We start from the raw sequence: 25414 nt of genomic DNA, 5'->3' as shown, positions 1-25414 counted from the left end.
TCTCCTTCAGCCATCTATTCCCCCAGGCAGCCCCTTCCTGGGTCTCCCTGCACATCAGTAACTCTCCTCTTGTGTCTTATCCCCTAGGAGTTCCCAGGAAAGAGAAGGGGACTCAGAGTCCTGATCTTCCTTCTGTGGGACAGCATGGGATGTGGAGATGCTGAGCTTGGAGACCCAGCATCTTCCTGATTCTGGGCAAGTCATTTGCCCTCTTTGGCCTGTTTCCTCCTATGCAAAGGGAAATGGTGGGCTTCACTGGTCCCCAGGATCCCTTCACGCTGATTTCCCCTCTTTCCCCTCAACTCTGAGCCCTGTAGCATCTCCTCATCCTTCTCTTCCTATCTTCCACCTCTGGGCAAAGACTCTGGCCATGGTGCTGAAGGAAGCATGGCCTTTACTGGGGCTAGGAGGTGAGCAAGGTAGCCATCTAAGGATTTGTGAGGGCAGAGGAAACTACCTGAATCGAGCACCTACCATGTGCTAATCTCTCTGCCATTCACTTTACATGCTTTGTCACACTGACTGATCACAGAACCCCTTGGAGGAGGATATCACCAGGGGGAAACTGAGTTTCAGGAGCTATGGGTCCCATACCTTCCAGGAAGCAAAAAGCTGCTCTCCTGACTTTGGATTCCAAGTAGCTGTGGTCCCCAGAGTTTAAGGGACAATTAAGGGCAGCCTAGAAAACAGTGACATGCAGAAATGGTTGATAAAGCTGTGAAGGAACGTCTGTTGGCATTGGTTCTGAGCCTCCGGCCAGAGATGAATGATTGAAACACCAGGCTTGTTAAAGCGAGAGCACGTTTGATTTCTCTCCCCTGCACTGCATGCGATTTCGCTGGAGGGAAGTTAGCAATCAGCTAATTGACATTGAATTAACCATGAAACTCAGCCTGTGCCTTCTCTCTGAAGCGTTCTCCAGCAAGACTTTATCAAGGCTTTGAATTATTGATTATTACTTATAGCTCTGATGGGGTGATTTCCTTTTATTTGTTTTCACGTTGGGTGTCCTTCATAAGTGTCCCTGAGAGTAGGAGGCACCCAGACAGCAGAGCTTCTTACCAGAGGAGAAGCGGGGAGGAGGAGTCCGTCCTGCCCCAGAGAAATGAGCCTGTGGGTGTTAAACCACGGAGCTTCGTTGTTGTTGTTGTTGTTACTGTTACTGTAGCGAAGCCTAGCCTAACCTGAATGAGAAGGGCTCTGAGGGCTGGTGTCCTTCTTGAAGTCTCGTGATACCAAGTCGAAATGAGCTGTGTTCCCTGCCCCTGCTGTCTGAGCTCTGTCTGTAAGGACTTCTATTGTATGTCTTTTTCAGCTCTTCAAATACCTGAATTCTTCCACAGCATCCAAACCAAATGGCTTTCTGGACCCTGCTTGCATATTCCTGCAGCAGGGAACTCACTCTCTCCTGTGGCAGTCTTTCCAAAAGTGCTCTGCTCCGACTGTCACCCTTGGAATTGTCCATGTAACTTCCACTGATCTGGGCTCTGCATCATGGAGCCCCATAGAGTAGTTTCATTCTTTCTGTCCCACGACAGGCCTTTAAGAATCTGAGATTAAAGATCTGAGGTCTCTCTTCTTTCAAGCTAAACATTCTTTCAGCTTTTCCTCACAGATTAGATTTCAAGCTCCCTTTCCAACTTGGTCTCCTCTTTTGCTGGCAATCCCATGTGTCTGGGAGTCTCTGAAAATACAACACCAGACCTGGAGATAGCATTCTAGATACGGTTTGAGACTTGTTCGCTGAATTGAACCATCAGCTTCTTCTGGTTAGATATTAGACCTTTAATAATACAGCCCAACTGGATGAATAATTTCATTCTATATCAGAGGCATTTACTTCTTACTGGATTCATGTGCTCCTCATATTTCCCAACTTCTTTGTGTCCCTGCGGGGCCATGTGGCCAATCTGGCCAGTGGTCTGCAAGCTGAAGTTATATGTGACACTCCGGAATGAAACATTTAAGAGCCAGTGAGTGACATTTCAGCTCTTTTTCCTGGCCATGGTGACTTGGAAGCCATGTGTTCCAGATGGTATTGCTTGCTACAGGACACAAGAAGCCTGGATCCCTGAGTCACCACTGGAAAGGGAGCTGACATGAAAAGTTGCTGGACCCACAGTGGACTTTGCATGAGCAGAAATAAACTTGCATGTGTTAAGTCACTGACATTTTTGCTGTAGCACAGCCTAGCAAACCTGATTAACAGGCCCATCGTGCTGCTTACTCACACTGGGCTCTAAGCCCATTCCATCACCTGTGTGACGCCTCATGTGAAGCCCATCCCCCCTCAACCAGACCTTGTAGTGACTCTTATTTATTAACTCTGAGCTCCTTCAGGTTAGTGAACATGCTTTATTCTTTGTATCTCTCCCAGGGCCTAGTCTGCCACACGGAGGGCATTAATCGTTGCAGAAGAAAGGGAATAGGAAAAAGAACTTCTGGATCCATTAAGATGGAGGCAGAAAATACTGGAATGAGGCAGTGTGGATACAAGTCTGTAGCTCCCTCACTGGCCAGCTGTGTCCCCTTGGTTGGCTACTTACCCTCTATGGATTTTAGTCAAATAGAGATCAAAGTCCCAGTCTCTCAGAATCTGAGGATGTAATAGATATTTTATAAAAAGTACCTGGCATATTGTATTGTAAATAAATCCCAGATGTCATATCATCATTATCATTGTCAACATCATTATCAGTGGGATCTGAAGATACTCTTGCCCCATCCATCCAGGTAAGGAGAAAAGAGGAGGATCATCCAGGAAGGGGCTCAGCCCAAGGTGGTCACAGATGGAGAATTTCACAGGTGCAGGATCAAGTAGGCCCTCCTGGGTTCAGGGCCAGGCATCCTGGGCCCAGCCTTATAGCAGCATCCCTCCAAGGATGCTCACACCCCCAGGCACCCCTCCCCTTCCTCACTGGTTTTCACTCAACAGACATATTTAGTCTGAGGTGCAGCTTGTCACATCTATCTGGGTGGTTCCTCCAGGACAACTCTGCTTGGTTCCAGGAGAAACTTGAGTAAGGAGACAGGAGAGTGAGGGACCATGTCACTTTGCTGGCAGGTGTTCAGTGGCAGAGGAGGGAGGGTGGCCTCTGCACAGATGCCACATTAGAGATGGACAGCACCCATGAGTAGATGTTATTTAAAGATGGTGTTGTCAACCACAAAAAGAGAAATGAGAAAAAAAAAAAAGATTGCATGAAGACTAAACAACATGCTACTAAAAAACCCCCAGCGGATCAATGATGAAATCAAAAAGGAAACTAAAAAATACTTTGAGACAAATGACAATGAAAGCACAACCATACGGAATCTATGGAATGCTGCAAAAGCAGTCTTAAGAGGGAAGTTCATAGTGATACAGGCCTTCCTCGCTGTATCAAGAAACAGCTGTAACAAGAAGAATCTCAAATAAACAACCTAACCTACCACCTAAAACAATTAGAAAAAGAATGACAAATAACACCTAAAGACAGCAAGAGGAATGAAATAATACAAATCAGAGAGGAAATAAATAAAATAGAGATTAAAAAAAATAGAAAAAACCCAATAAAACCAAGAGCTGGTTTTTTGAAAGTGTAAACAAAATCGACAAACCTCTGGCCAGGCTCACTAAGAAGAAATGAGAGAGGACCCAAATAAGCAAAATAAGAAATGAAAGAGAAGAAATAACAACTGATACTGTAGAAATACAAAAAAATAAGAGAATACTGTGAAAAATTATATGCCAACAAATTGGACAATCTGGAAGAAATGGACAAGTTTTTGGAAACATACAGTCCACCAAAACTGAGTCAAGAAGAAATAGATAATTTGAACAGATCAATCACTAGAAGTGAAATAGAATCTGTAATAAAAAAAACTCCCTGCAAACAAAAGTACAGGACCAGATGGCTTCACTGGAGAATTCTACCAAACATACAAAGAAGAATTTATACTGATTGTTCTCAAACTCTTCCAAATGATTGAAGAGTGGGGAACATGCCCAAAGTCATTCTATAAAGCCACCATCACCCTGATCCCAAAACCAGGCAGACACTACCAAAAAAAGAGACAATGATAGGCCAATATCTTTGATAAATATAAATGCAAAAATTCTCAACAAAATATTAGCAAACTGAATCCAGTGACACATAAAAAAGATCACACACTATGATTGAGTTGGATTCATCCTAGGGTCACAAGAGTAGTTCAACATATGCAAATCAAAACAGCATAGTATTGGCACAAAAACAAACATATGAATCAATGGAACAGAACAGAGAGCTCAGAAATAAACCCACACACCTACAATCAGTTAATCTTTGACAAATAGGCAAGAATATACAATGGAGGAAAGACAGCATCTTTGGCAAGTGGTGTTGGGAAAGCTGGACTGCCGCATGTTAATCAGTGAGGTTAGAACACTCCCTCACACCATACACAAAAATAAACTCAAAATGGCTTAAGGACTTAAATGTAAGACAGGACACCATAAAACTAGAAGAGAATATGGGCAAAGCATTCTCTGACATAAATCGTAGCACTATTTTCTTAGGTTAATCCCCCAAGGCAATAGGAATAAAAGCAAAAATAAACAAATGAGACCTAACCGAACTTACAAACTTGCACAACAAAGGAAGCCATAGATAAAATGAGCAGACAAACTATGGACTGGGAGAAAATATTTGCAAATGATGCAACTGGCAGGGCTTAATTTCCAAAATATACAAACAGCTCATACAACTCAATAACAAAAACCCCACAGACAACCCAATATAAAATGGGTAGAAGACCTAAGTAGACATTTCTCCAAAGAAGACATAGAGATGGCCAATAGGCACATGATAAAATGCTCAACATTGTTAATTATTAGAAAGATGTAAATCAAAACTACAATGAGTTATCACCTCACACTGGCCAGAATGGCCATCATTAAAAAGTCCACAAACAATAAATGCTGGAGAGGGCGTGGAGAAAAGGGAACCTTCCTGCACTGTTGGTGGGAATGTAACTTTGTGCAGCCATTATGGAAAACAGTGTGGAGGCTCCTTAAAAAACTAAAAATAGAGTTACCATATGATCCAGCAATTCCATTCCTAGGCATGTATCTGGAGAAAACATCAATTGGGAAAGCTACATGCACCCCAATGTTCACAGTAGCACTATTTACAATAGCTAAGTCATGGAAGCAACCTGAATGTCCGTCGACAGAAGACTGAATAAAGAAGTTGTGGTGTATGTACACAATGGAATATATACAATGAAATGCTACTCAGCCATAAAAAAGAATGAAATAATGCCATTTGCAGCAACATGGATGGACATAGAGATTATCATCCTAAGTGAAGAAAGACAGAGAAAAACAAATATCATGTGGTGTCACTTATATGTGGAATCTAAAAAAATGGTACAGGTGAACTTATTTATGAAACAGAAACAGACTCACAGACATAGAAAACAAACATATGGTTACCAAAGGGGAAAAGAAGGGAGGAGGGATAAATTAGGAGTCTGGGATTAGCAGATATAAACTACTATATATAAAATAGATAAACATGGTCCTACTGTATAGCACAGGGAACTATATTAAATAGCTTGTAACAACTTGTAATGAAAAAGAATATATGTATATATACATATACATATGTATAACTGAATTACTATGTTGTACACCAGAAACTAACACAGCACTGTAAATTAACTACACTTCAATTAAAAAAAATTAATATGGCGTTCATGTGCCATACATGGGTCACCACAGGCAAATGTCACCATGCAGATGGGCACCATTTTGAATGCCTAATGTCCTTGGGGAAGAAGAGAAGAGAGGAGGCTTACATTTTTTGAGCACCTACTATGTGCAGGTTATATTGATATCTCATTTCATCCTTACAATTCCATGAGATAAGATCTGTTATTCCCATTTGACAGATGAGGAAACTAAGGCCTAAAAGTTTCTGAGCTGGGAACTTGAGTCTAGGTTTGCTTGACCTCAAGGCCCACCTTTTTTTTTTCAAGCACCACTTGCCACCCAAGACTTATCCTCTGTTCCCTGCCCTTCACCTTGACAAATGTACAATTTTCTTTCCTCCCTAAAATATTTCAGAATCACCAGGCACTGTAATATGTTCTGAGCCTGAGTTTCCTCTCTTGAAAGTGGGGACAATCACAGCACCTACCTCTTAGGGTTGTCATGAGATTAATTGAGTTAATATATATAAAACATTTAGCACGGAGTTAGCATTATTTAAGTGCTGGTCATTAATATAATGATAGCTAACCTGTATGGAGTGCTGTTTACCGTGTCCCAGGTATGGTGCTAAGTGCTTTACGTGATTCATTTTATTTAACCCTCACAACAACCTGAGGCAGGCATTAGTACCCTCATTTTCAGCTGGGGAAACTGAGGGAGGCAGAAGAGAAGTTAAGTGAATTATTCAAGTTCACACACTAAGGAAGTGGTGGTGCGGAAGTCTGAGTCCTGGTCATCTGAGTCTGTGCTGTAGGAGGTCAGAGCCAAGGAATAATAGTGTAGGAATAACTTACATGTGTTAAATGCTTATTATGTGCCAAGCACAGTGCTAATATGTATATTATAGATTATGTATAATATATAATCTCAATTAAAAAAACCGTGTTCTATGAGGCAAGTCCTAAATGAGCTGATTTTTTATACAGGAGAGTAAGTAAGGTTAGGTAACTTACTCAAGATCTCACAGCTCGGTGTGGGAACCCAAACCTAGGCGGTTGACAGTAGGGATGATGTGGGTGTTACATATCCTTTGAATGTGATGTGATGTGGACTAAAGAATTGTGTGCAAAATACATACCCAGAACAGGAGGACCCAGGAAGTTTAAAGAGGAAGGGATAAATAAAGCTATTCCTGACGGAGACCAACACAAAGGGAGAGGTGTTGGATGGTTGACTTTCCAATGGCTCCCGGTGGTTTGAGCAGGTCACAACCCGTCTGTTTCAGCTTCATCCAGTCTTGGCCAGCTCCACACATTCTGAGCTGGCCCCAACAGGTCTGGTTTGATGCAAGCCAGCTTGAATCAGTTAGATCTAGTTGCAGCCAGTTGGGTGGGACCAGCTTGAACTGGACTGACCTAGTTTAAGTCCGCCTGTGTCTTCAGGCTGACTACCCTGTCAGCCTTAGTGTTCTGACTCCCCGTGGATGCTCTTCTCTTGGACTCCCTGGTTGGATGGCTTTAGTTGGGACAGCAGTGATAGAGAAAGTGTAGGTAAATTATTAACCTCGCAGAGGCCGCCCTTGGACCCTGGGGGGTCTGCAGCTGGAAGACGTCAGCTGGTGAGCCCTGCCTTGGTCTGCCAGAGCCCTGTCAGAGCACCTCCTCTTCAGTTTCCCTTCCTACTCTGTCCCTGTGGAATTTCCTTGCCACACGCTCTTCCTCCGCCCTTTCCTGTCCTACAAGTAGACTTTTCCTTCGGCGTCTTTCTAAATGTGCAAACCCAGAAATCCGAGTGTGCCGATCTAGAGTCGGGCCTGGGAAGTGAGGTTGGTGTGGGATGGCAGGGCTCCTGCGTGGGGGGTGCCCCCCGGAATGGGTGACTGGCGGGCATTGCCCACTTCATTCCCAGACCCTGAAACAAATGTGACTTGCACTACGACACTGGCAATTCAATTAAACATTGATGTGCGTGGGGGCTGGGGGAGGAAGGTGGGCAGGGAGGGCAGGTGCGGGCTAATGGGATGCCACATTGCATTATCATCCTGCAGAAACCGTGCCCCTTCAGAGAACAATGCAGGCCTGGGGAATGGGGCCTCCGTGCAGGCTGGACCCCCACCCAGGGTCTTGCTGCTCTGTTCCCCGCTGGCCCGGGTGGTGATGGAACTGCAGGACTGATCAGACCCCAGGGAGAGAGTGACAAATCCAGCACCCGCAGTGTCTGGGAGCTGATGATCCCCCAGGACTGGCCATCTCCCTCTTCCCTATGAGAGCCACGCCTAAGGCTGTTTAGAAAACAGGGAAGGCCACCTGGCTGGGAATTTATGTCCTTGGAACTGGAAGAAACTTGGCTGTCACGCTCACCCACCATCATGCAGAGCCGGCCAGGGAGCCGGCCAACATGCTCCTTCCGCAGACCTGGGCTCCATTCTGTACATGGAGAGCGAGCACGTAGGAGCGGGTCCTGCTTCCAGGCGGGCCGTTTCTACCCTGTTTTGCAGCCCTCCTCCCCAGCACTGAAGGTGAACTCTGCTCCAGAGGACTAGTTCCCTCGTTCTCCAGGCCCAGCTCGCTCCTCTTCAGTCTCTGGTGCTGCCACCGCCACCTGGCATGAAGCAGGCCATGCCGGGGCTCTTGGGATCCCAGAGGATACTTCCAGTTTCCTCTGTGGGTCCTGGTTCTCCAGGTCCTCTGAGGAGGGACTGGGGCCACAAAGAGTGGGGAGGATGGGTCTATGCGTGTTCATCGAGAGTGTGTGGGGGGGGTGTCTCTCAGTGAACTGTGTCAGGGGTCTACTTTGTCCCAAGGCCTAAGACTGACTTTACTCAGGAGGCCAAGTCCACTGACTGGCTGCTGAAAGTGCCGAGGGATGGACAGTGCCTAGGCTGACCAACGATGCCCAGAAACTAGCTGTGTTCAGGGACGAGCACTGCATAGCGATGAACTATGTTCGAGGATAGCGCTACCCTGCAAACCAGCGGAGCCCAGGGACTGGCTCTGCCCAGGGCTAGACGCGGCCCAAGGATGGACTGTACCTGGACATCTATGTGCCATGGTGCGCAGGTACCACCTGTGGCAGGAGACCAGCTGTGTCCAGGGACTATGTAGGGGACAGAGACTCTTCTACCTGGAAGTGAAGTATTGTGACCGATGTACAGGCTGCCCAGCTGCATGGCACCGTGCCTAATGTGAAGCCTCTGGCAGCAGCTTTTCTTCTGGGACAGTGTGATGAGGAAGCCCCCACCATCGATGCAGGCAACCTCAGAGTCCCTGTTTTGGCAAACAGAGAAGGTGAGAGAGCACAGCACAGTGTTAGCACATGCTCCATCCTTCCTTCCCATGATGTCATTTTGTCCCTAGGACAACCCTAGGAGGCAGTAGCTAGCTATCACCCCAATTTACAGATGGATAAACTGAGGTTCACCAAGGTAAAAATTCTTTCTGGCTGAGTCTGGGAGCTTCCCATCCTCCTTATCACTCCCCAAGTGGAGGGAGAGGTTGGGGCCTCTCCCTACCTCCCATAAGAGGAAACTGAGGAAGGACCAGAACCCAGATGTGCAACCTGCAGTTGGCAAGTTAAACCCACTTGTGGAAGCAGCCCTGACTCCTTGGGCAGGAGAAGGGCACTTGGCAGGCCTGGTAGGAAGGCCTTCCTGCGGGCTGCATTCCTGGTTGCTGTCTTGGAGGCGGGCAGGACGGGGTGTGGAGGCCGTCTGCCTCCTCACAAGCCCCCTTTCATGATGTTCAACAAGGCTCCCTCTGAGCCTGAACTTGGCTGTGCAAACACGCACATCTGGGCCGCGGGCTGCAGCAGGGCAGCGGAACTCCCCCACAGCTGGCCAGCTGCTCCTGACCTTCTGGACAAAGGGAGCATTGGCCCCGTGGGGGCTCCCAGGGAACTTGGGGCTCTGGAGGGGACGGTCCCTACCCGGCTCTCCGCGGGGAGCAGTCCTCTCTGGCTGCCGCCTGTCATTTCCATCAGGACTGGAACGCTGATGCTGACAGCATTTCCTGCTGAGGGCATGCCCTCCTCCTCCCTCGAGGGCCAACACCCAGCCAGCACAGGAGAAAGCAGAACAAAGGCCGCAGGCAAAGACGGACGCAAGTTGTGGGCAAAGGGGCATCTCAACAGCCATCCTAGTCTAACCCCCCTCTTCATGGAATGTATAATTTCATGTGGGAGAAAGACACATCAAATAATTGCAAGAAACAGTTGTCAAAAACAACACACTCTTACCTAGTGTTTTTCAGATTCCAGGCACTGTTTTTGGTGCTTTCCATGTTTTAACTCATTTTATTCTTACCACAACCCTGAGGAGGGGAGGGAAGGGGGAGACTCTTACTGTTCCCATTTTACAGATTAGGTGATTGAAGCACAGAGAGATTAGGTGACTTGCTCAAGGCCAGAAAGCTAGTAAGTGGCAGAGCCAGGATCTGAACTCAGGTAGTGTGGGCTCCTAACACTGAGGCACATTTACAAACAGCTGAGGGCGGTAATAGGGAGAGGTGGCGTGGGAAGTGGAGAAGTTCTTGGGAAGGGAAATAGAATTTGTGTTCAGGGACGGTCACTTTGGCTGCTGGGTGGAGGGCGGATCTGAGCATCCAGACTGGAAGCTGTCAAACTGGAAGAGTACAGGTGAGAGTTGCTGGATGCTGCCTCGATTCGGGCAGGGCAGCGGGCATGGGGAGAAGAGGACAGGTTTTGTAGAGATGTAGCGTCTAGACTGGTGGGAGCCGGCAGCAGGGTGAGTGTGAGAGTGAGGGTGAGGGTGGGGTTGACTACTCCACCCTATTTTTGGGGAGTGAGCCAGCCTGGCCCCAGGTTCCCTCTTCACTTGCCTGGCAGGACCTTCCTGCCTCTGGGAGGATGTTTGGGGCCTTTCATTGCCGTGCTCCAGCTGCCAGGAGCATCCCCGAGGGCTCAGGGAGAGAGAAGGTGCGTGGTCCAGCAGAGGAAGCCCATGATGGGGCGGCAAATACAGATTTAAATTCTGACTCCTCCTCTGACAAGCTGTGGACTTTGGGTGCATCACCCATGTCTCTGGACCTCAATTTCTTCTGAAATTGGGGCGATGATGCCTCCCTCATGGGGCCTGTGTGTGAGTGGCAGAGCTAAGGGGCTTGGGCTTCTCTTCCTCTTGCTGTTTTAAATAGCCTCGTTTGAGGGTCTTTCCACCTGGCAGCCGGAGGACTCAGGAGGTCTGCACACTTATCTCTCAGAGGCCATGAGCTGTGTTGTGCTGGATATGCCTTCTGCTCGGGGCCTCGGTGTCCTGCTCTGGGCCGTGAGGACACCGTGGGAGGTAGAGGAGCCCGGGCCGTCCTGCCAGGTGGGTGGAGAGTCCTGCTGCTTGAGTTTAGCTCCTGGAATGCAGCTGGCAGGAAAGGACCTTTCTTGTTCATCCCAGTTCATTCTCTTGTGTAACGAACGTTTAGCTGAATATCTACTAAGTGCCAGACCCTGGAGGCAATATTGTGATGCAACAAGGTGTGCAAAGCCCTGGCTTTCCAAAGCTCGGTTCGCGGTGGGGGAGGTGAAGAGTATCAAGTCGAAAAATCAACAAAGAGGGTTGCAGCAATGAGATGTGCTACAAGGACAGAAAACCCCCAGTGATGTCAAGGAGTGGCAATGGGGAGAAGGGCTTCTTTAGATGGGGTGGGCGGGGGTAGTCAGGGGAGGGGCCGCTATGAGAGGCCAGGTGCAGGGGGAGCAGAGGCCATGAGCGAGGGATGAGAAGCCAGCCTGGAGATGCTGAGGACGAGCTGGTACGGGACTAGCAGGGGCCCGGAGAGGCAGGAGAGAAGCCAGCTCATGTAGGGCTTGACAATCTCTTTTAAGGAGTATGAATTTTCCTCTAAGAGCAATGGGAAGCCTTTGAAAGGATTAAAGCCGGGGCAGGACGTAATCCCATGCACTGGTTTAAAAGGTTACTCAGGTTCCCGTGCAGAGGATGGATCATGTGGAGGAAAGAATCCCGATGGCCCTTGGACTCCAGCTCCCACTCTCCAAGAGTGCCCCCCATCCCCATCAGGCATCACCTGCTCTCCGCACTCTCCAGATGTGCCGTGGTCCCAGAGAGCGCCAGGGTCCCTGAGGCCAAGGAGTGGCTGGCTGGCTGACCCCCGGCAGCCTGGGCTGGAGGCCCAAGGGTGGAGACCCACGCTCGGGGACAGTGTGTGTGGACATGGCTGTCCTGGCTGCTTCCACCCACCTCACAGGGCAGGCCTCCTACCCCCACCCTGCATGGGGCTTTTGAATTAAAAAGTCTTAACTTTTTCTTTTAAATGGCAGCTCTGTGTACTGTACATGGTAATTAATACATTAGCATTTATGCAAAATACCATCACAGCCGGGCTGGTATGTCAGCTGCCTTCCTGAGCTGCAAAAGCGTGAGCGCCCCAGGTACCTTCGACAGGCTCCGCCCCTAGCAGGCAGCTCCCTTTGACCTGCCCTGTTCACTGACCTGTCTGCATGCGCACGTTTCTGTGTGCGCTGGCCCATGCGTGTGCTGCTGCTCGCGGGACTCTGTGGGTATGCTGGTGTCCGTGTGTGTGTGTGTGTGTGTGTGTGTTTGCACGCACGTGCTCATGTGACTGCACATTAGTGGTATATGAGGCCATCCCTGTGTCTGTGCGTGCCTGCGTGCCAGTCTGGGCGTGAGTGCCTACAACTGCAGTTTTACATGTGTGCATCTCTGAATGTGTGTGTACAGCTCTGTGTGCCCAGGTGCAGGTCTGAGGGTCTGTGTATAAGTGTGCATGAGGTATGTGTCTGTGCAAGTCTGTATGCACTTATGTATGTGTGCCTGGGTACACGTCAGTGTGTCTGTGTGCATCTGTGTGGGTTATGCATGCATGTACACGTGTGCACAAATATGTGTGTTTATGTTCATGTGTATTGTCAGTGGGCACCCGTGTACAAGTGTTCATATGTTTTACGCATGCATATGGGGTCTGCAGTTTGTGTATGTGCATCTGTCTGTTAGTAAGGCTGTGTGTGTCTCTGTGTTTGGATATACTCATGTGCATTCTGATACAGGCTGAAGTTTGTGTGTGTGTGTGTGTGTGTGTGTGTTTGTGTGTGTGTGTGTGTGTGTGTGTGTATGAGATGCCTGCTAGGGTGGTTCTGAAATGAACTTGTAATGCAGTGGGAAGAACAGCCCACTGGGAACAGTGACATCTGGGTTCAAGCCCTGGCTGCACCACTTGCTGGTTCTATGACCTTGGGAGAGTCACTGCCCCTCTCTGTGCCTCAGTTTCCTTGTCTGTGAATGATGGGAATGATGAGAAAATCCTGCCCATAATGACAATGATAAATATTCCTTGGGCGCTGGATGCCCTGCAGTTAAGGAGCTCACGGTGCAGTAGGGAGATGAACCCTAAATTGGCAGTGACAGCGAGGTCATTAGGACGAGGAAGCAGGGTGCTAGGAGGAATGGCATTTAGCCCTGAACAGGAGATGGGGTGGGAGGGGGACGGGAAGGCTTCTAGCCTTGTGATTGTTGAGTGGAGTCTTGGAGGATGAATAGGGATCAGCCAGATGAAGATGAAGAGCTCGCCAGGCTGAGGGAGCGCAGAGGTGGAGTTGTCTGGCCCTTTCAGTGTGGCCGGAGACCGAGATGAGTTGCAGGAGAGGTGAGGGGTAGCTGGAGGAGACAGCCCAGGGCTGCATATGCAGGACAACATGGAGCCAGTGAGACCTTAAAGAAGGAGAGGGTTGGGGTTACAGTAGAAACATCACTCTAGCATCTGCAGGGAGGAAGGACTAGAGAGGGATGCAGTGACTGGAGGTGAGTGGTAACCTGGTGACAGTGAGCCTGAGCCAGCCAATAGGGAAGAAGGAGAGGGGAGCGAGTCAGAGGGTGTTGCTGAGTCAAAATCAATACCCTGCAGAGATTGATTTGATAATGAAGTGAGGGGAGGGAGAGGGAAGAGCCGGGGTGATGCCCAGTTTGTGGCTCCAGTGATTGGCTGGTTGAGTCAGTGGATGCAGCAGGAAGAAGGAAAGGGTTCTCTCTGGAGGGAGGATGATGGGTTTAGACATCTTGAGATGCCACTTGTTAATTCATTTATTCAGACATTCACCATGTGAGGGGCATTTGAGAGACCAAGATGAACAAGACAGAAGACTGTCATAGGCAGAGGTAAAATCAGGTGCAAAAGCCCAGCAGCAGGAGGGATGGTGGAGTCTGGGAAGAATTATAAAAGGCTTAGGGAGAATATAGGAGAGTGAGAGCCTAGGCCTGAGCATGCTGGGGCTGGTAGGTGGGTAAGTAGGTGGAAAGTTTGGGGAAGACAGTAGGGGGAGGCACTGACCATGTGGAATCGCCAGGTAAGGTTTGTGTTTTAGGAAACTTTTTCTTTCCTCTTCTTGCCCATGTCCAAAGCCTCCCAAGGGATCCTTGGTTTTCTGATCTGTAAGATGGGGCTGATGATCCAGGCTGTTGCCATACCGTTATGAAGTAGATTAAAGCTGGGCCCTTGTAATGTGTCCCTGCCCTCAAGGAACTTCCAGAAACACACTCTTGTGTAGTAGAAGTCATGATGGGGGTGGGGGTGGGTGGGCAGCACATAATAGGTACTCAATAAATATTTGCTGAAAAAATTGTCAATTGAATGAATAGTAGCACAGGGATCTGTGGGAGCTGAAGGAGGCATCTGAGCCACCTGGGAGTAGGGGGAATCCAGGAAGACTTCTCAGGGGAGGTGACCCCTGAGCTGGATCCTAAAGTGTGAGTGGAAATTAGCCAGGTGAGAGGGAAGGGAGCTGCACGGACTGGGGCAGGGTGGGGAGGTGGGGAGCTGGGATGATTGTAAGTAATTCAGTGAAGACTGGGGATGGGTGTGGTTGGAATGGGACAGATTCCAGATCACAAAAGACCTTGAGTACCAAGCTAAGGAGCTTAGATTCCCCCCCCCCAGAATATGGAGCCGTAGAAGGCTTTTACCAGAGGAATAGCTGGTGAGTTTTGTAAATCTGATAGAAATCGCTCTGGGTACTGGATATTGGATCCCGACTGAGGGAGAGCAGAGCTAAGGACAGAGAGGCCCGTGATGGGGTCTTTTGGGGCTTTTAGTTTGGGGTCATGATTCTGCTGCTGGACCTCTTGGATTTATTTTGAGGAATGGAGCACCAAGCCTTTTGAAATGAAGGCATGCTCTGGGCAAGCAGCAGGAGCCCTGGTTTCTACCCCTGCCCTGCCACGATCCTGCCCTGTGACCTTGGCTTGGCCACGTCAGTTAGCTCCTCAGGGCTTTAGGTGGTTCTCGGTACGGAGCCCTGAAGAGGGGGATGCAGGCAGAAAGGGAGGGATGTTGGGGAGGGTTTTTTCCCCTCCCCTCCTGGGGCACAGAAGGACCTAGAAAGTAGGGTTGAGGGGACAGCGGCCTGCCTTCCTCCTTCCCTTTGCTCGACTGGAGGAGGGTGAGGACGAGGACAAGCCCGGCTCATGTATTTTCATGCCTTGGCCTCGACACTCAGCCCCACAGTCCCAGCTCACAGGGTCCGGGAGGCTGCTCTGGGGTGGGCCGACCCCACCCGCAAGCAGACACTCCGCTATTGTTCAAAATGGAATTGGTCCCAGGAAGCTTGGAGCCTGTGAAAACCGCTATGAATTTTGCAAAACAGCTCTGAGGCGGTAAAGCATGTCAGAAGAATCAAATGCAGATATCCGTATTTAGAAACTCCACTCTGGACGGGCATGATGTGCCCGGAGAAAGATGGGGCTCCGGGGCTAAATGCCTCTGCCCTGTGGCCTCGGAGGGTGCCCACGCCAGAGGGGCGACAGCCCCACGGCCCCTTTGGCCCCAGCGTCTGCTGTGTTTGCCTGGCCTAGGCTGGATCCTCCATTCTTTCCTAATGTACCTATACCTTTTTTTTTTCTTTTGAAAGCAGCTTTATCATTCCGTAAAAAAGGATACATATGCTCATTGCAAAAAATTCAGACAATATGGAAAAGTTCAAAGAAAAATGTAAAAATCACCTCCGATTTCACCATCCAGAGATAACCACATAATATTTTGGTGAACGTCCTTCCAGACTTCTCTCCGTGCATAAATAGACACAAATAGATTCCACGTATGCAGTCCTACCCTGAGTGAGACCAGACGACACATGCTGTTCTGTCACCTGTTTTTTTCCCCCCACTCAGCAATATGTCATGGACATCATTCATGTCAATACATAGAGATCCGCCTCCTAGTTTTAATGCCTGCATTGTATGTATCGATACACCTCACTTCACTTACCCAGTCCCCAGCTGATGGCGATATGTGTTTTCCCAATTGTTTTACTCTTATAAACTTCCCTGCAATGAACATCTATGTGCATATATCTTGGTGCCTTCATTCATTCATTCATTCATGCCACAGATGTTTATCAAGTGTATTCTACAACCCAGCCCAGTGCCAGGCTGGGGACAGAAATAGTGAATAAAAGAACATGGTCAGTCCTTGCTTTTGCAGAGTTTATGATGTAGTGGGGAGACAGGACATCCAGCATCTGCCAGCCGGGAAGACAGCGATTTTTTTTTGCGATGAGCTTATGTCTTAAACGCTTACAGAAATAACTGCCCAATTAGCACACGAGAAGCAGTACAAAGAAAAAGTACACATATTATGAAGGAAAAGTACAGAGAGGAGAAGATGAGAGAAGGTAACTTAGACTTGGGAGTCAGGGAGGGCTTCTCTGAGGAGGTGACATTCAGGTTGAAGGATGAGTGGGCAAGAGATGGGGTCAGAGGATGGAACAGGAAAGGAGAGGGAACAGCAAGAGGATGCACTGAAAGTGAGCAGTATTTTCAACGGATGACATACGGAAAATGTCTAAAAATGGGATCGCTGGGTCAAAGGGTAAGCAGGGCTTGCATTTTGTCACACCTTGTAAATTGCTTTCCATGAAGGTGTTGCACATTTATAACCTCATAAAGGGCAAGCGGCGAGGTTGCTGTGAAGATTCAGTAAGAGCAGGCGCGGAGGGAGGGTTGAGCCTATGGGTTGCGGACAGAAAGCAGGCTGATCGCTGCTGTTGCCGTTATTCTTATAATTATCTTTGCCAGTCTAATCGGTGAAAAATGATATCTCATCTTTGTTTTTAACCAACGTGTCCTTTTTTTTCTTTTCCCCTGAGTCGGCAGGAAATTGAGCCCTTGAGGGGAAATGAACTATCTTTCTTTCTTCAGCCACCTTTGTCAAAACCTTCCTGTGCTCCTTGGAGAGGCAGGAAATGCTCAGGGTCCCTGGCCTGCAGTCCCATCCTCCCAGCAAAGCCCCTGGGACTTAGAAAGGACTCCAAATCTCTTGTGGTGTTGGGTTTCCAAAGGCAGGTGCCAATCAGAGTGGAGGGTGGTTTGGAACCTGTGCGGATGGGTGTTATGCCCTTGGGGAGGGACAGGCAGAGAGGTGGGGGCGCTGGAGGCAGAATCCACATGCCATTAGGCGTGCTTAGAGATCCCAGGTGCTCCTGGATGATACTGATACAGCTAGATGAATATTAACAGAGTGGCTATTAATATTAATGACAATAATAAACAAGTGTGAGGATTATTTTTAAAGAGGGCTGCTGCTCCAGCTGCTGCCTCCCTTCATTAAGAAGCTTCTGAGGTTCTTGGCCTTCCTCTCCCCAGACCTCACGGCATCCTCATGACCTCTGCCTGGGCCAGGACTGAGCCAAAAGGCCTTTCCGACACTTTGGATTGAACCAGAATCAATGCAGGAAACCCCAAGTTTCCGTCCAAGGCGCTCTGAGCGATGAGAGCGGATGCGGGCCGAGGAAGGGATGAATTGGCTTGTGTACCAGGCAGCCAGCTGCCAAGATGCTACTTCTGACCCTCTCAGGCATAAGGCCATGCTGTCTCCATCCCCAGAGGAGTGTGGGCAGGGGGCTTGCAAGGGGACAATCTCTTGCGAAGGTGGCTGGAGGAATTACCCTGCTAAAGTGGTCATGAATTATAGAAAGAAGAGGCGGGAAGGAAGGCCCAGAATATCATATGTGTAAATAAACCGGAGTGGCGGCCAGACAGAAAAGCCAGCCACCAAAGTCCTGTTACCCACAGCGCCCCTTCTCGTCCCAACCCACTCGTGCCGACTACCACGGTGAGTCGCTTACGACCTCCTTCTTCAAAGGATTTGTTAATAAGTCAATGACGGAACATCTAAAGGGGAAAAAATATTTCTCTTTATAGTTGAAGATAATTGTCCCAGGAAAAAAAACACAACAAACCTTTAATTACAACTCACATGGAGAAAGCTTGATTTGTGGGCAAAGCCCAAATGCTGAGGAGCTGGATGTAAAATATTTGTAATATTTAGGGAACCTAGAGTTTTACATAAAAGTAAACAGCATTGCCTGAAGGCACAATTTCCAGCAACACAATAAAATGTGCAGTGAATTTATGGCGGCCATCCATTAGCTCTTACCAAGGCAACGTCGTCCCTATCTGTCGTCCATCATTATAATAGAGGGTTAATGCACCGAATTTACATAAAAAAGTCATATTGTCTGCATGAATTATTTACACTCGAAGCTGTTTTTACAGCTTGGTTTCAAGCTGGATTCTGGGAGAGATTCTGCCAGTAAATTACTCTGTGGAGACCTGGTTCTATAACTGCGCGCAGAGCCGGCAATGAAAAGAAAGGAAAATGGGCCGGCCCTGGCGGGTCGTTGGTGCTGACGCCTCTCGATGGGGGCTGGAGGCGGTGGAGGGGGCTTGTGAGGCTGTCGGACTTTGCTGCTGCAGATGCGGCTCCGTCTTGGGGCCCATGGCTTTGAGGGTTCTTGCCTCGCTGCCCACGTGGTCCAAGCCAGTTCAGGCCACGGAACCACGGCGATCCTCCAGAGGTGTCTGAGGGCTCTTGGTGACTGAAGTCAAGAGGTCTTTTAGGGATTAGGGTCCTGGAGAGGGAAAGGAGCTGCTGTGTTGGTTGGAGCAGGGGCCTAGCTCAGCGGTATGAGAGAGACCCATTGTCCCCATTGTACAGATGGGAAGACTGAGACCCCGAGAGGCACCTACTTAAGAAGTAGGAAGCCCATTTATCCCAGATGGGCCTGGGGGATGTGGGATGGGCAGACATTTTAGACATAGAGGGAGAGTGGGGCTGGGATGGGGCATCCTTGGAGGACATACAGAGAGTCCCCATGCCTTCCATCTCAGCCGTTATGCTTTCTAGGATGTTTTGCAAATCAAGGTAGTGTTTGAGGTTGAGCTGGGGATGAGCTGTCATGTGGCACTGGGTTCCCTTTTTACTTTAGGGTTTAGGATGCTGGAGGAACTGCTCCCACTTCTAGGCGATATGGAGTTATGGGAGGCCGGGCATGCAATGGAAGCACACCTGGATTTTTAATCCCATGACAGCCACATGGCCTTGGGCAAGGCTTTTAGCTTCTGGGGGCTCAGTTTCCTCATTTCTAAAATGGTATTTTAAATCCCAACTCTCCCAGTCTGCCCCTCTTCCCCTAAATGACGAGAGGCTCAGAGGGGATAACATACTCTGGGAGGGATGTGTTACCAGCAAGGCCACAGGAGACAGGGGTCATCAGAGGGCAGCCTCGGGGTTAGGGCTGACAGAAGGCCTTGAAAAGAAGAGTGTAGGAGAGACAGCTGGAGAGAAGGCCGGACAGTCAGACACAATGAGATAAAGTCAAATCCCAGAGACAGAGAGATAGGGAGAGACAAAGAACAAATACACAGAAACAAAAGAGAAAGGGACAGAGATGGAGTGGGGAGCGGGGGGCGGGGGGAGAGGTGACTGTCACAGGGAGAAAAGAGTCAGGCAAACTCAAGCTGCCTAAGCCTGGGACATCCTGGGGCCCTGAGGATGTTTTCCTGGCCTGCGGGAAGAGGTTGGCAGGGCGGGTCTTCACTGGGCCAGTGCTACCTCTTGCCTGGACCTCTTTTATCCCTCCAGGCCAAGAAGCAGCTGGGCTTCTCCCTGGCCTGCAGGTTCCTGCCTCTTCTCCCTCTGCTTTTCTTCAGCACCAGGAAGCCCAAGCCGATGCTGGGCCCCCCTACCTCTCCCGCCTCCCCCCATCCCCAGTCCCCACACCTGCACTCCGGGTCTCCCGCTCCCTCCCAGCAGGTCCCAGGGGCCCTGAGACAACAAATGACTCCCTGCTGACGGGTTGCTGGCTGCCTCCTGCCTGCCAGCCTGTTCTGCTGCACACCGCAGATAATCATGTAAGGCAAGGGAACCCCTCCTGCCCGCGGTCGTGTGATTTAAACCTGAACTTTGCTTTGCTTTCATCCCCAGGAGAAGCAAGATTTAGATGATAAATTTCTCTGTCTTCCTGAGAGTGTGCACACACAGGTGCGCACACACACTGCAGACTCCCTACGCGTGAAGACTTACACACAAACGTGTCCTCCCCATTGCAAACCACATGTGTACACGTTCACATATGACGCATCTGTATGCACACACATACACACACTGTCCAGAGAACTCACGGACATAGGTTATGGCAGGGGGAAGATGTGGTGATGGCTGGAACAGCTGGGATGGATGGGGTGGGTGGGAGAGGGCGGAATGGACAGGCAATGCTGAAATTGCCAGAAGCTCTCCAAACCTCACCCCACCTGGTTGCCCGGAAGAGGGGAATGGGGTTTGCGTTTTTGTGTGACTGGTGTGTCTCCGTGCGTTGGGCAGGTCTCGGTGTGTGTCTGTGGGCTTTCTCAAGCGCTGGTGCCTGTGTTGATGCTGCTGGCCTCAGGCACGCTGGTTCCCCTCTCTGGTCTTCAGTTCCCTCTGGGCACTAAGGGTCCTGCAGGTTCTGACTTTCATCAATCTGTGTGACCTTGAGGGTGTGTTTCCCTGAGGTTGAAGTAAGCGGGGCGTGTGTGTGTGTATGTGTGTGTCAGTGTGTTTGGGAAATGGTCTGTGGGTGTGTTTTGCTTAATGGAAGAATTTGTGAGGGCGCGGACATGAAGCCATCCTTAGTTAAAACTGCACCCCTCCCTGCTTCTGACTCCTCTGCTTGAAAATTCTCCATAACATTGATCACCATTGAACACCCTGTATATTACTTAGTTATGCTGTCTCTCTCCCCTGCCAGAATGTAAACTCCATGAGGACAGGAATTTTAGCTGTTTTCTTCATGTCTGTATCCCCACTATTAGAGCACTGCCATGCGGTAGCATTGTGTGTTCTATAAATATTTATTGGATGAATGAACAAATGAATAACTTTAGCATCTCTTTCAAGAGTTTCCTTAAGTGTCACTTTTTTTTTTCCTGAAAATACTGTTAATCATAAAGTGCCACCTGTGGACCAGTGGGCGTGACCTCACCAAAGTGCAGGTAAAGTATGGAAAGCAAGGAATGTTGCTTATCTTTACAGGAGCAGTTTTGAAGGAGTTCTGAGGATGGAAAAGCACATTTCAGGGTATCAGGAAGGGAGATGGAGAAGATCAGGCAAAGACAGTTGGTTTGGGAAAGATCTGGAGGAAGGAGGAAAACACATATTAACTGAAAGAGGCCGTGAGGTTACCTGATCATTCCCACTGACCTGGTGACTTTCATCAACCTTCCTGTCGCGTGACTCAGGTCCACGGCATGTGGTAGCTTACAAAGGTTTTCCAGCTATTGGTGAAAGGGAGACTCTCACTGAAGGTAGGAATTAATGGGAAAATGTCTAGGACCGTGCTGTCCGGCCCAGGAGCTGCTGGCCAGACGTACGTGGTTGTTGGGCACATCAATGTCACTGTCATGACGAGGCCCTGACCACCTGCTTAAAGTTGCTACCTGCCCCTCCCAAGCACTCCACTTCCCCTTCTCTTGTTCTAATTTTTCTTCCTCCTAGATCACCTTCCAGTGCACTGAATAACTTACTAATCTAAGTTGGTCTTTTACTGGTGGTACCCCGGTTAGAATGAAAGCCCTCACAAGAGGCGGGGCCTTGGTCTGGTTGGGCCACTGACGTGTCCCACGTGGAAGAGGGCCTGGCTGGTAGCAGGTGCATAATTAATATTTAGTGGAAGCATGGGGGGGCTCTGTCTGTGTCGGGAGGGTGGGTAGGCTTAGGAAGGGTCGTGCGGATGGGCTTGTAAAGCAAGTGCTGTGGGGGCGTGACGGTGGAGGGGCTGTGTTTTTGATGGTGAGGACGAACATGTTTGGGAGGATGGTGGGCTTGCTGCAAAGCTCTGTCCTCTGAGGCCCCGAGGCTGGTTCTCTGATAGAGGCTTCAGGTTCTAGGCATCCTGCTGGGGTGTTGTCAAGGGTTTGCGGCAGACCCCCCGGTGGCTTCCCGTGTCATTTCAGGAATCCTTTTCTGAGCTGGCTATCTCTTTGGTGGCCATGGACTGAGCTGCAGTCGTGCAGCTTGCCTGGCCCACTCCCTCCGTCCCTCTTGGGTGGACCTGGGCCCCAGGCTTAGTGAATTTCCTCAACCTGTGGCTTGGTCTGACCCCTGGAGAGGGGAGGAGTCAGGAGATAGGTGAAGGTGTGTGGTCAGTGCTGGAGGACGTTTGTGCTGGGTGGCTGGATGCAGCATCTGGATATTCTGGGCATGTGGCTAGGAGGACAGGCCTTGGGCAGGTGGGGATCCTGGCCACTGGGGGCTCAAGGGGCAGAGGTCCGTTCACAGTCATCAGTGTCTGGCAGCAGGTGACTGGACTTTGATGCGAGGCTGGGTAGAAGATCCAGGCTGGCTTCATGCTTCAGCTGAGTCGAGGGTCCAGGGGTCAGACCCTCGGGAGCTTAGAATGTGCGTGTGGAGATCAGCCTCTGGGGTGAAGGTGAGGAACCCACTGAATCTGGCCTTCAGGAAGCAGTGGGGTCTGTGCCTCAGCCCAGTCCCTTTTTAAGGGAAAGAGGTGGGAACAGAGCTTCTGGAAGGTGGGGGTAAGGAGCGACCATCCCTAGGGATGAGAGTGTCAGGACCCACGAGGTGCTCAACAAAGTGGACTTTGGGCCGAGGCCCAAAAGACAAATACAGTAGGGCCAGAGACAGTCCCCTTTAAGCCGGCACTTAGGAACTATTGCCTAATGTTTAGGATCAGACAGAGCCCTACTTAGCTTTCACACTTTCCTGCTGTGTGATCTTGGAAGGTTTCCTTAACCTCTCTGAACCTCAGTTTCCTCGTAGGCAAAATAGAGATACTTTAAATTTCACACCAGGATGGAAAGGATTAGGCTGCTGTTACCACTGGTACTATTTTATTCCAAAAACTGCACAGAACCGGGAAGGGGAGACAGTCGTGAGAGGAATTCACATACAAAAGAGCTAGGGTTTTGGCTGATTGCAAAAGGGACTTGCATGGGTGGTGAAATCTGTGACACTCAGAAAAGAGGGCAGTGAGACCAGGTACCTCTTTCAGATGCTCGACAGCTTAACAACCGGTGGATGAAGGACATGAGCTGGTGTGTGGCGGAGAGGAATTGATTTCCTGAGCACCTACTGTTTGTCGGATGCTTCGCATACCTGGTTTTACTTCATCTTCAGAAGGGTGCACACTAGACGTGACCGTCTTTATTTTGCAGACGAGAAACTAAATCTTCAGGAAGTTAAGTGACTTTCCCAAGACCCGCGGAGCTGGGATGCAAGCCTGGATCTGCCTGACTGTCTGCCACATCATGCTGCCTTCCAAGACACACTGCGTAGCATCTCTCTGGTCCCTTGAGGACACCATGGATGGCTGTGAGGGCACAGAGGGAGCTCCCATTGGGCTGTACAATGACCATGGAACGTTCCTATAAGTGGAACCGGGACAGTCTGTGAAGGTCTTTAGACGCAGCTGTGGGGCTCTGCCTTCTACCCCATTCTGACCAATATATGCCAAGGACATGGAAGAAGATGTAAAGAGTGCAGACCTGTAGCAGTGGGAGCTGCTGAAACAGGGGAAACAGTCAGAGAAAAGGCTCAAATTGCATGATCAGGATCCAGAAAGCTCTCCAGAGGCCTGAGTGACAAGGTGAATTTAGCATGAGGAAATGTCACAGGGAGAAATGCTGAGGCCCACCTTGACTACAGGAAAAATTTATAGAGAGAAGCAGCAGCCCATGAGAAAGGGATTTAGAAGTTCACGGGCCAGGAAGTTCAGTGTGTCAGTGGGCTGGCTACATTAACAGAGGTATGGGGTTTAAGTCAAGGCAGGAGAACCAACCATCCTGGCGCAGCCTGCTCTCTGCCCTGGGCAGTTTCTGTTGTACATATTTGAAGGTCATGTGCTATTTTCTGCTTTTTCAGCTCTTCATTTTTTTGGTGGGGGGTTTCTTTGGGGGACAGAACCCTTCTGGAGTTTGACCCTTGGATTCCATCCAGAACAGCCCTCCAGAATGACACCTTTGAAGGTGGGAAAGCAAGCTGCAGATGTTCTGAAATTTTGTTGGTGTGGTGAGTTCTGGATCTGATCTTTATGCCAAACTGCCTGCGTCTGAGGAGAGGAAAATGCTGGTCCCTGAGTATTGTGGAGCAGGGAGGGGTCTTGGTCCCCTTGGCCACTGGCCAGGTATATCCACCAGTTTTCCAGCTGTCTCCTGCCACTCTTAAAGCTCTCAGCCCGCTGGTCAGTGGTTTGCCAGAGCCTGGCAGGGCTGGACCCCCCGTGCCGGAGGCGGGCAGGAACAGAGAGCCTGGGAGTTGCTCATGTCAGGGCTGGATCCCTGCTGGAGCTGGGGTGTCACCTGCCAAGCTGAATTCGGCACAGGAAGTGCCTGGCTGGGAGACGTACTGTTTAATTTGGAGGTTCTGTTCCACTCTGAAATGCACTTTTTTTCTGGCAGCTGCAGTGAAGTGAAGCTGTTGCATTTCCCTCTCTCATGCCAGAATCACAGCCACTTTTTCCTGAGAAAGAAACAGGGCTGCAGACAGTTTTACTCATGAAATACTTCTTTTCCTCTTAAATCTGTTTTTGTAATTTTTTTTCTGCCTGAACGTAAAAGTAAAACGGATGATATTGAAATAAACAAGGCATTTGTGATAGGAAGGTTAAAGCAGATTGTTGGGGGTGGGGAAGGGGGGTTGGCTCCACCCTGTGTTTCTGCACACAGGCTGCTCATAGCCTGTTGAGGACGGGAGGGAGAGAGTGTGTTCAACGTCTGTCCACCTCCCAGCCCAGAGGAGCCCTTCTCTCTAAGGGTCTTAGGGAGTCACTGAGAAAGGCCATCGGGGAGGGAACTATCATTTATCAAGAGCCTACTAAGTAATACAGGCAAGGTCATTCAATCCTCAGAGCAACCTTAGGGGATAGGACCCATTTTGTAGATAAGGAAAGGTGAGGTTCAGATGGATTAAGGTGAACCAGTCAGGGATATACAGACCTGGGGTTTGAACCTCCATCTGTCTGACCTCAAATGCCTTGCTCTTTTTGCTCTTCTTTGCTCTAAGCAGTTGGATCTTGAGCTGGGGGATGTAAAAGGAGGAGCAGAAGGAGAAGAAAGATGATGAGAGACATCAGCCAGCACTGAGGAGTGGGCATCCTACCTGGTGAGATGGAATAAGACACTGACCGCTGTGAGTGAGCCAAGCCCTAGCTGTTGGCTTCTGATGAATATGGGTGGTTTGGGGAAGGGTGTGGGGTGTGGCTGGGTTTGGCTTGATAATCAGGATGGGCTTCCTGGAGGTGGAGGTCTCTGGAAGTTGAATAGAGGTGAAGGAATGTCCTCACTGCAGCATGAGCAAAAGCAGAAAAGGTCTGAGTCTGGCTTTGGTTTGGGGAGGTAAGTTCGAGCAGGGTAGTGATGATTGTGGTGAGCGTATGTCTGTTGGAGTTGGGGTAGGAAGGAATCAGGCTAGAGAGTGTATTGCA

At 49.5% G+C, this 25414-nt stretch overlaps 1 long non-coding RNA gene across 1 annotated transcript in view; it reads left to right on the top strand.

Moving 5' to 3' along the window:
• LOC123618277 (uncharacterized) overlaps positions 1-25414 on the top strand; it is a 67479-nt gene that overhangs the window by 26790 nt on the left and 15275 nt on the right. Inside the window, exons 2-4 of the long non-coding RNA XR_012511338.1 lie at positions 23148-23578; positions 23893-24000; positions 24997-25119. This is a non-coding gene — a long non-coding RNA (uncharacterized LOC123618277). The remainder of the gene's footprint in view (positions 1-23147; positions 23579-23892; positions 24001-24996; positions 25120-25414) is intronic.

This window comes from Camelus bactrianus, chromosome 13 (assembly GCF_048773025.1).
Source record: "Camelus bactrianus isolate YW-2024 breed Bactrian camel chromosome 13, ASM4877302v1, whole genome shotgun sequence".
NCBI classification, from domain to species: domain Eukaryota; kingdom Metazoa; phylum Chordata; class Mammalia; order Artiodactyla; family Camelidae; genus Camelus; species Camelus bactrianus.
This window is presented reverse-complemented; position numbering and strand designations above follow the sequence as displayed.